Raw genomic sequence first — 16,345 nt, 5'->3', positions numbered from 1 at the left:
CTTCATGCCTTGGTCTTTAGGAAGTCCCACAATGAAATCCACCGAAAAGCTTTCCCAAGGCTCTCCAGGTGTGGGCAAAGGTTTCAAAAATCCCTGGGGTTGTTGACGGTCTGATTTCATCCGGGCACATTGCGTACAGTTTTTTCCCCATTGACACAGATCGGGTCGCATGGAGGGCCACCAGAATTATCTTAATGCCTTCTCAAGTGTTTTCACGTATCCCATGTGTCCTGCGCTAGGCGTCTCGTGGCACCAAGAAAACACTGTTCTTTGCAGGGATTTTGTGGGTACCAGCATTTGCGTTCCTTTCATGGCCACCCCATGTATCATTTTCCACTCTGGATGAAGATGAAGCCAGGTTCTCCACAAACATGACTGAATCCCAGTCCATACAGCTTGCAGAAAGTCTTTAGTTTGAGCAACACACACCACTTTCGAGGGATCAATGATGGAGTGAATCTGTGTCGAGGAATGTAAAGCAGGATTTTCTTGTCTAGTCAGTGCATCCGCTTTTTTATTGTTGATACCTGGTCTGTACGTATCCACAAACCCGAATTCCTCAAAAAACAACATCCAGCGTAACTGTCTGGGAGTAAGATGACGGGCTGATCGCATAAACTGCAAATTACGATGGTCTGTGACCAGATGTCTAGCTCCCAATAACCAATGTCTCCACTCTACAAAAGCATCCCGTATGGCCAGCAGTTCTTTCTCGGCTATTGTGTAATTCTTTCGGCTGGACTGAGTTTCCTTGACATGAATGCAATAGGATGCATGTTTCCAGTGGTTTCATTCCTTTGCGATAAGACGGCTCCTAACGCCACTTCGGAGGCATCCGCCTCCACCACAAAGGGTAGGTTAGGATTGGCATGAATTAGAACAGGAGCACTAGTGAACGCTTCCTTTAATCCATCAAATGCATCCTGTGCTTCAGTTTCCCAGAGAAACTGTACTTTCTTTCTAGTAAGACGGGTAAGAGGAGTCACCAAGGCCGAAAACCCCCTTATAAAGCGCCTATAAAAATTGGCAAAACCAAGGAGGCACTGTATGTCTTTAATGTTACAAGGACGAGGCCAATTCTTAATAGCTTTCACTTTTCTTTCCGCCATCACCTGACCCGATGGCGTAAGCATCACCCCAAGAAATTCAACTGTGGTCAAATGGAACTCACATTTCGTGATCTTGCAATAAAGATGATGAAGGAGTAGGGCCTGTAGCACCTGGCTCACGTGTGATGGATGTTCCTCCGTTGAGTCCGAGTACACCAAGATGTCGTCAATGTACACGACTACGAAACGGTCCAAAAAGTCTCTCAGCACCTCATTCAGAAAGTATTGAAAGGCGGCTGGGGCGTTACATAGCCCAAAGGGCATCACCAGATATTCGAATAGCCCATACCGCGTCTTGAAAGCCGTCTTCCATTCGTCCCCAGATCTTATTCGGACGAGATGGTATGCGCCTCTCAGGTCAAGCTTGGTATATACCTTGGCAGATCTTACTTGTTCTAACAAGACAGGAATCAATGGTAATGGGAACTGGTTCTTGACAGTGATGGAATTCCAGGCACGATAGTCAATGCAGCATCTCTTGTCACCATTGGCTTTAGGAATAAAAAATAATGGCGACGACGCAGGAGATCTTGAAGGCCGTATATACCCGATAGCCAGATATTTGTCCAAATAAGCCCGTAAGTACTCATTCTCGGGCACCGTGAGAGCATAAAGTCTTCCATTAGGAATAACCGATCCTGGAGTAATGTCTATTTGGCAATCGTAGGATCTATGCGGTGGTAAAGCTTCGGCTTGTGTATCACTGAACACTTTTTCAAATGCCTTGTAACAGGAAGGCAAGACCACATCCTTCTCCTCAGCAGTAGCGATGCTATGTAAAGAGGCCAAGGCCCGAGACGGGTCTTCAGACACCAACAGACACTGTTCGTTGCAAAAATCAGAAACAAAACTGATGGTTTGAGACGTCCAATGTATATGTGGTTCATGTTTCTTAAGCCATGGAAGACCCAATATTATTCCATATTGCGGGGCCTGAATAATATTGAAGGATAACATCTCCTGATGTACACCCTGGTATACGAGCAGATACTCCGGCGTGTGATATTTTATAGGCCCGGCTAACAATTCACTACCATCCACTGCATATACCATTTCTGGTTTATTTTTGGTGATGAGTGGGATCCCTAACCTTTCCGCTTCTGCATAGTCCATGAAGCATCCAGTAGCCTCAGAGTCCACCATCGCATTAACTTCTTTTTCTTCATTTTCCATGAACAGAGACATCACCAAGAATACATGGCTCTTCTCCTGATTACCGCCCGGTGTGATTGAAGGGATTATTATCCTACTTGAGGAGGCCTCTTCGCTCGTCCTCAAGCATGGGAGTTTTCCGACGGCTTGTCAGATACTCCAACTGCAGCCTGTCCGGTTTTATATCTTCCAGATTTAGGCTTCACTGGACACTCTCTCAAATAGTGGCCTTTTTTGCCACAGTACAGACAAAGACCATTTTTCCTCCGATATTCCTATTCACTAAACGTCAAGGAAGCCCTCACAGCTCCAATCTCCATGGCGTCTTGAGCCGAAGCTGGTTTTTCTCCCCCTCTATCATAAGCCATCACCGGCGTCTCTTTCTTCTTATGATCACCCCTCCGTTCTTTTATTCGATGATCCAGGCACAATGCAAGTTCAATCAGAGCGGAGCAGGTACGGGGCTGTGGATCGATGTGCGCCAAGACTTCTTTCATCTCGTCATTCAAGCCCTGATAGAACAACGCAGATTGTTTAGCTTCTGGCCAATCAGTTTCTGCCACCAGGCGGCGGAAACTATTCAAATAGGTCACAAGTTCAGTGTTGCCCTGTTTCAGGACCAATAATTCTCTATCTGCTGAGAATGTTTCTGCCCTGCGATCAAAGGTTTTTTCACCCTAAGTGGGATCACCCTAAGTGGGATGGGTATGCTCAAATGTGAGTCCCAAGCTCTCCATGCCACTAGAATCAAGTTATCCTGGCTGATGAGGGCTGAGAACCTGAAACCGGTCCTAGGATGCTTGTTTTCAGTCCAGGGAGGACCTGGCTTGGCAGTTTGGGCTGGACTGTTCCCATGGGACACAGGGTCAAGACTGATTTGCATATGGCTGGGTTCCACTCGGAATTCGTCCCAGTCATAGAGTAGTGGATCATCCCATCGAACAACAGGAACCGCCCATTGTGCTGCTTCACCCCCTAAGTAGGATATTAGAAAAGCCACCTGAGCCTGGTTGGTTGCGAACATCTGTGGTTTGCACATAAAATGCAACAACACTTGGGTCATAAATACCTGGACCTTCTTATTATCCCCATAAAACCTTTCTGGAGGAGCAAGTGGTATTTGTGTCTGCATTTCTACTACCAGAGAGGGGGGAGGTGTCTGACTAGTTCCTGCGCTAAAAGGGTTCCCTTGTAAGCCATCCATCCTTGCCCTTAATTGCGCGGTTTCAGTTCTAGAAGCCGCCACCTCTCTATTGGAGGCCGCTAGCTCTGTTTGTACTAAGGCCAGGGCTGCCATCACATCATCTAATGACGCCATTCCTATTTCAACACAGCCAAGAGGAGAACAGTATTCTTGGGCCGATAATTCTGTCAGGCTCCGTCTCCTATACTCCACGGGCTGTGACGAAAGTCCTAAACCCTCACCCACACAATGACCCGAAGTCTGAGAATATAACACAGACAACAGAATAGTCCTGTGAGCGCGAGAAAGGAAGGGGACAGTGGGGAAGGAGATCTGAAATGACAAAGACAGTTGTTTAGAAAAACATGCCCCCCCTTTGTCTATTACCAGATAGGTCTAACTGGCTTCCTCTAACCTCGCATTAGTGTACTACTAGACCCCTACCTGAAAAGGAAGATAATAAGGTCTTTAACCCCTTCCATGCTCATGACGAGCTCAGCTCGTCATGAGGCACAGTTGAGCTGTGATGATGACGAGCTGAGCTCGTCATGAATAGAGGAGTTCACCATAAATCAGCACAGGAGGGGAAAATGCACAGCAGCCAAGGTGTTAAATACAGGAGCACAGGCACAGGGTAATACCAGGGGCTGTCACCAGCTAGAAGAAAATAAGGAACACCTTATTCTAAACCTAAACCTCCTTTGTTGAGAGAATGATTATGCATCAAATAACATAGATCACATACCACAATATTTCTGTGTGCTAATCTTGGTCACAAGCTCCCTCTGATCAAGTACCCCCTGTTGATTCTCTCCTGAAGAAAACAATGAAATAACGATGTGCAAAATAAAGCATATAAGAATACGTGAGGTTAATTCACCATACCACAGTTCCTTCCCTGAAGAGTAAATAATATTTCACATATATAAAGGTGCTTAGTCTTTGTACATAATAATGCACTGTGCAGGACACTCGCCCAACGATTTGAGCCCAAACCGCTAGCAATCTCTATCAGTTCAAGAAATATGACCTTCTTCAAGAATATCCATCAAGAGTGCGTTTCCAAATGTTGTGTGGCTTAGGAATAACGTTTCCCTCCTGTAATGAGAAAGTGGATCTTTCTCTTCCAACAACAGGAGAGAAAACGAATGTTGACACAGCTGAGCCTGGGAATCCAAACAGCCACAAACACTACACGCAGCCGCGTGTTCTCCAAACGCAGATAATGCAACACACACTCGGTCCAAATCCGAGAGCGTGGGTTCAACAAGAAAACACTGTATGTACTCACAATTTCACCAGCAATTGCTTGTCTTACCGACCACGCCACCAACACAGCAAGAATTATCGGCACCGTCCTTCACTGCCGCCGGTACTATGTTCCTGACTCAGCGTAACGGACGTCACCACGCTGCGTTGCCGCCAAGGATCATGGGCAACGTAGTCTTTTGGTATTCAGGGCTGGTATGTGCCACGCATCGCACGGACAGCGGCACCACATTGCGCAGATCCTGACAGGAATGCTCAGACGTGAGTCCTGTGCTCTCCATGCCACTTGCATTAAGCTATCCTGACTGATGAGGGCTGCAAGCCCGAAACCGGTCCTAGGATACTTGTTTCCAGTCCAGGGAGGACCTGGCTTGGCAGTTCGGGCTGGACTGTTCCCATGGGGCACAGGGTCAAGACTGATTTGCATATGGCTGGGTTCAAACTTGAATGGCATGGTGAGCAAAAAAATGATGGATTTAGGCCCAGATCTCTGTACTGGGGTGAATGTGTGACATTGTTCTGCATTCTGTCCATCAACTGTTGTTTTTGCATTTGTCACCCTAAGTGGGATGGGTATGCTCAAATGTGAGTCCCAAGCTCTCCATGCCACTAGAATCAAGTTATCCTGGCTGATGAGGGCTGAGAACCTGAAACCGGTCCTAGGATGCTTGTTTTCAGTCCAGGGAGGACCTGGCTTGGCAGTTTGGGCTGGACTGTTCCCATGGGACACAGGGTCAAGACTGATTTGCATATGGCTGGGTTCAAACTGGAATGACATGGTGAGCAACAAAACGATGGATTTAGGCCCAGATGTCTGTACTAGGGTGAATGTATGACATTGATCTGCATTCTGTCCATCAACTGTTCTTTTTGCATTTTACACCCGAGTGGGACAGGAATGCTCTGACGTGAGTCCCGTGCTCTCCATGCCACTGGAATTAAGCTGCCCTGACTGTAGAGGGCTGCAAGCCCGAAACCGGTCCTAGGATACTTGTTTCCAGTCCAGGGAGGACCTGGCTTGGCAGTTAGGGCTGGACTGTTCCCATGGGGCACAGGGTCAAGACTGATTTGCATATGGCTGGGTTCAAACTTGAATGGCATGGTGAGCAAAAAAACGATGGATTTAGGCCCAGATCTCTGTACTGGGGTGAATGTGTGACATTCTTCTGCATTCTGTCCATCAACTGTTGTTTTTGCATTTGTCACCCCGAGTGGGACGGGTATGCTCAAACGTGAGTCCCGTGCTCTCCATGCCACTGGAATCAAGCTATCCTGGCTGATGAGGGCTGAAAGCCCGAAACCGGCACTAGGATGCTTGTTTCCAGTCCAGGGAGGACCTGGCTTGGCAGTTCGGGCTGGACTGTTCCCATGGGGCACAGGGTCAAGACTGATTTGCATATGGCTGGGTTCAAACTTGAATGGCATGGTGAGCAAAAAAATGATGGATTTAGGCCCAGATCTCTGTACTGGGGTGAATGTGTGACATTCTTCTGCATTCTGTCCATCAACTGTTTTTTTTGCATTTGTCACCCCGAGTGGGACGGGTATGCTCAAACGTGAGTCCCGAGCTCTCCATGCCACTGGAATCAAGCTATCCTGGCTGATGAGGGCTGAAAGCCCGAAACCTGCACTAGGATGCTTGTTTCCAGTCCAGGGAGGACCTGGCTTGGCAGTTCGGGCTGGACTGTTCCCATGGGGCACACGGTCAAGACTGATTTGCATATGGCTGGGTTCAAACTGGAATGGCAGAGTGAGCAAAAAATGATGGATTTAGGCCCAGATCTCTGTACTGGGGTGAATGTATGACATTGTCCTGCATTCTGTACATCAAGTGTTGTTTTTGCATTTGTCACCCCAAGTGGGGTGGGTATGCTCAGACGTGAGTCCCGTGCTCTCCATGCCACTGGAATCAAGCTATCCTGGCTGATGAGGGCTGTTAGACCTGACATCATTGGCTTGAGTCTCTCCTCCATTTTTTCTGTTGCCTCCACTGTTTTACGATGTTTTGCTGGTATATGCTTTGGGCGCTGTGCCACTGCTGTTCAGTGCCACAGTGCAAGTGCTCCCTATGTTAAATTGATGTATCAATTGTATTCCATGTTTGGCTTATTTGGTTTACTGTCAGTCCCTAGTCTAGTGCACCAGGAGTGCCGGGGCTTGTAAATACAAATGCCGCTCGTGGGCTTGCAGCACGTGTTGTGCCACCCACAAGAGCGGCCTCGTAAAAGAATGTCTACGGGTCGGTCATTGCGAGACCAACGTGCAGTCTGGTACTGTCACGCGGACTGCGCAAGTATACCTACTTGCCAGCCCCTCAAACCTTCCCTTAACTTCATGTTAGTCACCCCTATGGTAGGCCCACGGGCAGGGTGCGTTGTAAGTATAAGGTAGGACACGCCTGACCAAGTTGGCATGTCCTAATAGTGAACAACAGCCATCTTCGTTCTTCACTATTGCGAGGAAGCCTGCTCTCCATTAGTTAGAATGGGCCGCCGGGATTATTAATGCTATGATCCTAGCTGGCTCGGGGAGCATGGTGCAATGTCGAGTTTGGTATCCCTGAACTCGGGGTTTAATTACGCATCCGTTGGTGTGGATGGTTTTTGGACTCTGGGTTTGAAAATAGCACTTTTAGAAAGTGTCTATTTTCTTGTCTAACCATTTCTGGTTTCTGCTGGTCTTGCGTGTGTGTGACAGGAGCTGGGTGGCTCCAGAGGTCTGGATGAGTCAGTGTGGGATGAGTGGGACATTTGCGTTGAGAGTAGGGGGAGAGTAGTTGCTGATAGCCTGCCCTGCCTGATACAATGCTGGCTCCACCTCCTGCCAGGCGGCTGATGGCTCTGTGCCTGCCAGGGACGATCCTAGCCCCACCTCCTGCCAGGAGGCCGATAGCTCTGCTCCTGCCAGTGACAATGCTGGCTCCACCTCCTGCTGGGCGTCTGAGGACCCAGCCCTGCTCAGTGAATAAGCCAGGTGCTTCCACCTGGCTCCACCCACCACAGACCCAGGATGTTGGGAAATTCCCCTGCATGGACAAAGGGATCAAAGCCGAAAAGGGGTATAAGAGAAGGACCCCTGAACCAAGAAATCAGATCACTTCTGACAAGGTACCCTGTAACCAAGGACAAGAGCCCTGCTGATCTAAGGACTTGCCTACCCCTTCTGCCAGTGTGCTGTTTGCTGGGGGGAATCCTGCAGTGCTTCTTTATTTTTGCCAAGGAACCAGGAGAGAGGAACTGTGTGTGTACTCTCACGCTTGCTAAGAAAATCTCCAAGGACTGGAAGAGTGCCAGTCTCCTGCTGAAGTCACTGGGCTAAAGGACTTCATGTGCTTTAAGTGCTATTTGCTGGAACCTGTGAATCCAGCACCTCTGAAAGAACCAGCAATCTTGACGCCGACGGACGTTGCCGAATCCAGCTCGACACCGTGAGTGATGGCTCAAGTGTCCCGCTTCCTCGACGCCGGCCGCCGGGCCCGATCGACGCCAGCAGCAACACCAGTGAGTAGTGAGTTCGGCTCCAGCTCTAAGGGACCTCGTGTCTGCACCGCTGCTGATCGCATCGCCCTCGTGCCCTCTCGACGCCGTGAGCGCTGCTCACTCTTTGCAACATCATCATCATCAATGACTGCTGAGGCCTGATCGACACCGAAGACGCGACGCTGGATTGCTTGACGCCACTGATCATCGTGTGCTTCATTTTCCAAGGTACTGTGTTGTTGGGGGTCTGTGTGACTCCGGGCTCGACGTAGCGCTCCTCGCGGTCGACGCCGAACCTTTGGATTAACCTTGCCTCGACGTCATGTAACGCCCGTGTGGGTTACATTGTTGCTAAGAACAGTGTTTCCAGGAGAAGAGTTGCTTTGAGACGAAAAGACTTTGTGCTGAAGAAGAAACTACCTTTGAACTATTATTTTCCCTTCCAAAAGTATTTATTAAGATCGTGTATATTTTTGTCGTTATTTGGTCTTGTGCTAAGCCTTATATAAAAATCCTTATTTTTATAATACTACTGTGTCGTGTCCATTTGTAGTGTATTCACTTGATTACTGTATGTGGTCATAAATGCTTAACACACAGCCTCTGAGATAAGCCTGTTCTGCTCTGCCAAGCTACCAAGGGGGTGAGCAGGGGTTATCAAAGGGTGATCCCCTTGCCCTGACTAGAAAAGGTGTGTCCCTATTTGTCAGAAGTGCATACCTCTGCCAACTAGAGACAGCCGGTTCTAACATTGGACGCAGCGGTGAGGATTTGAACCTTGCATTTATGACCCATGTGCAGTGATTAGTGTGCGCTACATAGTGAAAGCAGACCATAGCGCAGCCACAATCTAATTTGGAAGGATCCATTTTTGGTTCTCCGCTTTTCTGAAGCTTGATTTTTTTGAACACTGCCAGTTTTGACCATGAGTGACACCGGAGTCACTACCCCTGTTGTTGTTGTGGAGGAATTCGACAGAGCGAAGATAAACGACTACGGCTGGAAGGAGCTGAACTCCTTTTGCAAGCAGTTGAAAGTGCCTACCAAAGGCATCTCACGAAAAGAAGAATATCTCAAAGCATTGCAGGCCTGGTTGGAGGCCAGAGATCCCACTGATCCGGTGGTGGTACCGCCAGTGGAAGGGGAAGAGGAGGTGCCAGTGAATGGGCCTGAGTCTTCTCCCGGAAGCAGTGTTTCCTCCAAAGGTCTTTCCCCTGAAGAAAGAGAAGAAAGGGCGAAGGAGCGGGCATACAACATGGAAATGGCAAGGCTAAAGATAAATGGGCAGTTGGAATTAGAAAATGCAAGAGGTAGAAAAGAAGCCGATTTGGAGACCAAAAGGTTGGAGTTTGAACGAGAGAAGTTAGCTTTGGAGCGTGATACCAAGTTGAGGGAATTGACGATCCAAGCTAAGAAGTTAGAATTGAATCCCTCTGGTGGCAGCATCCCATCTGTGCCTGCAGAAAGTAGGTTTTATTTCCCGAAAGATGTGATAAAAGATTATCATAGGAATGAAGATATTGGTCAGTGGTTTAAAGCATATGAGTCAGCATTGTTGGCCCACCGGGTCCCTGAGAAGGATTGGGGAGCGGGGTTGTGGGGTCGCTTTGTGAATGAGGGGAGAGATACCCTGTTAGACATGCCTGTTGAGGATAGGATGTCGTATGCTCATATGAAGAATGCTTTAATGTTGCGGTATGGCCTAACCCCCGAGAAGTACAGACAAGCTTTTAGAGAATGTAAGAAGTTGCCTGGTACGACGTGGGTTGAATATGTATCTTATTTTTGCAGAGCCATGGATGGTTGGGTGAAGGGCAGCAAAGTGGAAAGTTACGAAGCTCTTTATGATTTGTTTGCTTGGGAGCATTTGTCTAATAACTGTTTTCCAGAGCTGCGCCAGCACCTGATTGATAGCAAGATATCTAACCCTAGAAAACTTGCTGAGGAGGCGGACCGCTGGGTCAGTACCAGGGTCCACAAGGGTCCAGTGGGAGACTCAGCCAACGGTGGGCAGGGTCCCCAGCAGAAGAGTGGGGGGGACAAGGGTAAACAGAAGGAGTCTCAGAAAGGGCCCCAAAGTAATCCCCAAGGGAACCAAGGGAAAGGTTCCCAGCCTCCCCCTGAGAAGAAGCCAGGGGCCCCGACGGGTAAACCTGTTCATAGGGGCCCCCTAACCTGCTATGTTTGTGGGCAGGCGGGACACCGGTATTATGACCCCCAGTGTCTTATGAAGAATTCGAATGCACCGCCGCGTGCACCCCCCGTCAGTTGGCGAGTGTAGCCCTGGGAGGGGAGGAGATGGTTGTCCCTGGTGGGAGGGGTCCCGCAGAAATGTCCCTGGTCTCGCTAGGAGACATGCAAATGGTCCCTCCACCCCCTCTGCCTAGTAACACTAGTAAATATAGGCAGTGGGTGACCATTAATGGCCATAGAGTGGAAGCTCTCAGAGACACCGGAGCGAGTGTGACAGCTGTCAAGTGTCACTTAGTGTCCAGAGAGCAGGTGGTTCCCCACGCATTCTACCCTGTGATAGCTGCTGACAACTCCCAGAAAGAGTGTGAGGTAGCTCAGGTTTCCTTTGAATGGGGGGGAGTTTCAGGTACTCTTCAGGTTGCTGTGAGGCCCGCCATGCCTGTCGATTGTCTCCTGGGCAATGATTTAGAAAACTCCCCTTGGGCTAAGGTGGAGAGGGAGACGCACTTGAAAATGTTGGGTGTGCCAGAGTGGGTGTGTGCAACCACTCGATCGATGACAGCGAGTAAGGGTGTCGATGGGGTCCCGGAGCCTGAAAGTACGGCCCAGGACCCAGCCGTGAAGAGAAGAGGCAGGAGGCGCGGGAAACCGGCCCCCGTAGTTCCCGTGGTCCAGGAGGAGGTAGACCCTGAGGGGGATGCCCTGGAGCCCACAGGGGAACAAATTGCCGAACTGGGAGATCTGCCCGAGCTGACCCATTGGCAGCAGGATGGTGGTCCCTCCAGGGAGGAATTCTGTGCCGAACAGAAGGTGTGCCCTTCTCTTGTGGGCATGAGGCAGCAGGCCTCAGCCCAATCCTCAGGTGATCAGTCAGGGTCACATTTTGTGTACTGGGAGAACGACCTCCTGTATAGCGAGCCTAAGGCAGCTGAGCCTGGGTCAGCCCGTGTGCTGGTGGTACCCCAGCGCTTTAGAGCCTTCCTACTGGGTTTGGCTCATGACGTTCCGTTAGCTGGACATCTGGGGCAGGACAAGACCTATGACAGGCTTGTCACCCATTTCTATTGGCCTCAGATGCGCAGGGATGTAGACATCCATTGTAAGACTTGTCACACTTGCCAGGCAAGTGGGAAAAGCGGAAGGAAGCAGAAGGCTCCCCTCCAACCTTTTCCAGTGGTCAGTACCCCCTTTGACCGGGTAGGTATTGACATTGTTGGACCCTGGACCCCAAGACAGCCCTGGGCAACAGGTTTATCCTGGTCTTGGTGGACCATGCCACGCGGTACCCGGAAGCCATCCCTCTCCGAACAGTGACGGCCCCCGTGGTGGGACGGGCACTGATGGGTGTTTTCTCCCGGATGGGGTTCCCCAGAGAGGTGGTGTCAGACCGGGGCACCAACTTCATTTCTAACTATATGAAGTCTCTGTGGAAGGAGTGTGGGGTAACCTACAAGTTCACCACTCCTTACCACCCTCAAGGAAATGGGCTGGTTGAAAGATTCAACCGCACCCTTAAAGGCATGATCATGGGTCTTGAAGAACCAATGAGGCGGAAATGGGACGTCCTCTTGCCAATGCTGTTGTTTGCTTACCGAGAGGTGCAGCAAAAGTCTCTAGGGTTCAGCCCCTTTGAGCTCTTGTACGGTCACCCGGTAAGAGGGCCTTTGAGTCTGGTCAAGGAAGGCTGGGAGCGATCTCCCAGGAAACCTCCCCAGGATGTATACAGCTACATGCTGGCCTTTCGGAACCAGACTCAGCGCTTCAGAGACCTTGCTCAGGCAAATCTGGAGGCCAGCCAGGAGGAGATGAAGCGTCCCGGAATGCCACTCTGGTAGAGCTTCAGCCTGGTCAGGAAGTGTGGGTCATGTCCCCTGTGGAACCTTGTGCGCTCAAGGACAGGTGGACTGGACCGTTTAAAGTTGTGGAGAAGAAGAGCGATGTCACCTACCTGGTGGACTTGAAATCTCCCAGGAACCCCTTGCGGGTCCTGCATGTCAACCGTTTGAAGCCCAACTTAGAAAGGTCCGAAGTGGGCATGCTCCTAGCTACAGATGCTGGAATGGAGGAGGAGAGTGAGCCTCTCCCTGACCTCCTGAGTGCTAAAGAGCAAGACGGGTCAGTGGATGGTGTGGTCCTCTCTGACACACTGACCCCTGAGCAGAAACAGGATTGTCGCCACCTTTTGGGACAATTCCCGGATCTGTTTTCCTTGGTTCCGGATGTCACTCATTGGTGTGTCCATGATGTTGACACCGGAGACAGCCCTCCTGTGAAGCACAAGGCTTACAGGGTGACTGACAAGGTCCGAGCTTACATTAAGGAGGAGGTCTCCAAAATGTTTGCGTTAGGGGTGGTTGAGTCCTCTAGCAGTCCTTGGGCCAGCCCAGTGGTCTTGGTCCCGAAGGCTGCAGCGCCTGGTGCTTCACCGGAACTCCGGTTCTGTGTGGATTACCGAGGACTCAATTCAGTCACGAAGACTGACGCGCACCCCATCCCCAGAGCTGATGAGCTCATCGATCGGTTGGGGGCTGCCCGGTACCTTAGTACGTTTGATTTAACGTCTGGGTACTGGCAGATCGCCTTAACCGATGGGGCAAAGGAGAGGTCAGAATTCTCCACACCAGATGGGCTATACCAGTTCCGGGTGATGCCCTTTGGGATGAAGAATGCCCCTGCCACCTTCCAGAGGTTGGTCAACCAGGTCTTGGCTGGACTGGAGGATTTCAGTGCCGCCTACCTGGACGACATCGCAGTGTTCAGCGCCAGCTGGGAGGAACACTTGCGCCACCTCCAGGAAGTGTTGTTGGCCCTGCGCAGAGCAGGCCTCACAATCAAAGCCAGTAAGTGCCAGATTGGGCAGGGTTCTGTGGTGTACTTGGGGCACCAAGTAGGGAGCGGCAAGGTTGCCCCCTGCAACCCAAGATTGATACCATCCTGGGTTGGGCGCCGCCCAAAACCCAAACACAGGTGAGAGCCTTCTTAGGACTCACGGGTTATTACAGGAGGTTTGTCAAGGATTACGGTAACATTGTGCACCCCTTGACTTCGCTGACTTCCAGGAAGCAGCCACGAAATGTGATCTTGACTGATGCCTGTCAAACGGCCTTCGACACCCTGAAAACTGCAATGTGCACAGCACCTATACTCCAGGCACCCGACTTCTCTAAATAATTTATTGTCCAGACGGACGCTTCAGAGCATGGTGTGGGGGCTGTTCTAGCTCATGTGAATGAAGAGGGCCGAGACTTGCCTGTAGCCTTCATCAGTCGGAGGTTACTTCCCAGGGAAACGAGGTGGAGTGCGATAGAGAGAGAAGCATTTGCTGTGGTCTGGGCGCTGAAGAAGCTAAGACCCTCCCTGTTTGGGACTCACTTCCGGGTTCAGACAGACCACAGGCCCCTCAGATGGTTGATGCAAATGAGGGGTGAGAATCCGAAACTGTTGAGGTGGTCCATTTCCCTACAGGGGATGGACTTCACGGTGGAACACCGCCCTGGTACAGATCACGCCAATGCTGATGGTCTGTCCAGATTTTTCCGCCTTAGTGATGAGGACTCCCTCGGTCAAGGGTAGTTCCCCCCACATTTCAGCTGGAGGGGACACGTGTTAGACCTGACATCATTGGCTTGAGTCTCTCCTCCATTTTTTCTGTTGCCTCCACTGTTTTACGATGTTTTGCTGGTATATGCTTTGGGCGCTGTGGCACTGCTGTTCAGTGCCACAGCGCAAGTGCTCCCTATGTTAAATTGATGTATCAATTGTATTCCATGTTTGGCTTATTTGGTTTACTGTCAGTCCCTAGTCTAGTGCACCAGGAGTGTCGGGGCTTGTAAATACAAATGCCGCTCGTGGGCTTGCAGCACGTGTTGTGCCACCCACAAGAGCGGCCTCGTAAAAGAATGTCTACGGGTCGGTCATTGCGAGACCTACGTGCAGTCTGGTACTGTCACGCGGACTGCGCAAGTATACCTACTTGCCAGCCCCTCAAACCTTCCCTTAACTTCATGTTAGTCACCCCTATGGTAGGCCCACGGGCAGGGTGCGTTGTAAGTATAAGGTAGGACACGCCTGACCAAGTTGGCATGTCCTAATAGTGAACAACAGCCATCTTCGTTCTTCACTATTGCGAGGAAGCCTGCTCTCCATTAGTTAGAATGGGCCACCGGGATTATTAATGCTATGATCCTAGCTGGCTCGGGGAGCATGGTGCAATGTCGAGTTTCGTATCCCTGAACTCGGGGTTTAATTACGCATCCGTTGGTGTGGATGGTTTTTGGACTCTGGGTTTGAAAATAGCACTTTTAGAAAGTGTCTATTTTCTTGTCTAACCATTTCTGGTTTCTGCTGGTCTTGCGTGTGTGTGACAGGAGCTGGGTGGCTCCAGAGGTCTGGATGAGTCAGTGTGGGATGAGTGGGACATTTGCGTTGAGAGTAGGGGGAGAGTAGTTGCTGATAGCCTGCCCTGCCTGATACAATGCTGGCTCCACCTCCTGCCAAGCGGCTGATGGCTCTGTGCCTGCCAGGGACGATCCTAGCCCCACCTCCTGCCAGGAGGCCGATAGCTCTGCTCCTGCCAGTGACAATGCTGGCTCCACCTCCTGCTGGGCGTCTGAGGACCCAGCCCTGCTCAGTGAATAAGCCAGGTGCTTCCACCTGGCTCCACCCACCACAGACCCAGGATGTTGGAAATTCCCCTGCATGGACAAAGGGATCAAAGCCGAAAAGGGGTATAAGAGAAGGACCCCTGAACCAAGAAATCAGATCACTTCTGACAAGGAACCCTGTAACCAAGGACAAGAGCCCTGCTGATCTAAGGACTTGCCTACCCCTTCTGCCAGTGTGCTGTTTGCTGGGGGAATCCTGCAGTGCTTCTTTATTTTTGCCAAGGAACCAGGAGAGAGGAACTGTGTGTGTACTCTCACGCTTGCTAAGAAAATCTCCAAGGACTGGAAGAGTGCCAGTCTCCTGCTGAAGTCACAGGGCTAAAGGACTTCATCTGCTTTAAGTGCTATTTGCTGGAACCTGTGAATCCAGCACCTCTGAAAGAACCAGCAATCTCGATGCCGACGGACGTTGCCGAATCCAGCTCGACACCGTGAGTGACGGCTCAAGTGTCCCGCTTCCTCGACGCCGGCCGCCGGGCCCGATCAACGCCAGTGAGTAGTGAGTTCGGCTCCAGCTCTAAGGGACCTCGTGTCTGCACCGCTGCTGCTCGCATCCCCCTCGTGCCCTCTCGACGCCGTGAGCGCTGCTCACTCTTTGCAACATCATCATCATCAACGACTGCTGAGGCCTGATCGACACCGAAGACGCGACGCCGGATTGCTCGACGCCGCTGATCATCGTGTGCTTCATTTTCCAAGGTACTGTGTTGTTGGGGGTCCGTGTGACTCCGGGCTCGACGTAGCGCTCCTCGCGGTCGACGCCGAACCTTTGGATTAACCTTGCCTCGACGTCGTGTAACGCCCGTGTGGGTTACATTGTTGCTAAGAACAGTGTTTCCAGGAGAAGAGTTGCTTTGAGACGAAAAGACTTTGTGCTGAAGAAGAAACTACCTTTGAACTATTATTTTCCCTTCCAAAAGTATTTATTAAGATCGTGTATATTTTTGTCGTTATTTGGTCTTGTGCTAAGCCTTATATAAAAATCCTTATTTTTATAATACTACTGTGTCGTGTCCATTTGTAGTGTATTCACTTGATTACTGTATGTGGTCATAAATGCTTAACACACAGCCTCTGAGATAAGCCTGTTCTGCTCTGCCAAGCTACCAAGGGGGTGAGCAGGGGTTATCAAAGGGTGATCCCCTTGCCCTGACTAGAAAAGGTGTGTCCCTATTTGTCAGAAGTGCATACCTCTGCTAACTAGAGACAGCCGGTTCTAACAAGGGCTGAAAGCCCGAATGTCCTAGGATGCTTGTTTCCAGTCCAGGGAGGACATATTTTGGCAGTTTGGGCTGG

General features: G+C 50.4%; 1 protein-coding gene across 1 annotated transcript in view; it reads right to left on the bottom strand.

Annotated features, from left to right (window-relative positions):
• The window catches only part of LOC147706630 (uncharacterized), a 153,747-nt gene that overhangs the window by 59,711 nt on the left and 77,691 nt on the right, over positions 1-16,345 (bottom strand). The gene's annotated exons all lie outside the window — the stretch shown is intronic.

The sequence above is a fragment of the Lissotriton vulgaris genome, chromosome 7 (assembly GCF_964263255.1).
Source record: "Lissotriton vulgaris chromosome 7, aLisVul1.2, whole genome shotgun sequence".
In the NCBI taxonomy this organism is placed as follows: domain Eukaryota; kingdom Metazoa; phylum Chordata; class Amphibia; order Caudata; family Salamandridae; genus Lissotriton; species Lissotriton vulgaris.
Note: the sequence above shows the minus strand (reverse complement) of the source record. Positions and strands in the feature narration are given on the sequence as shown.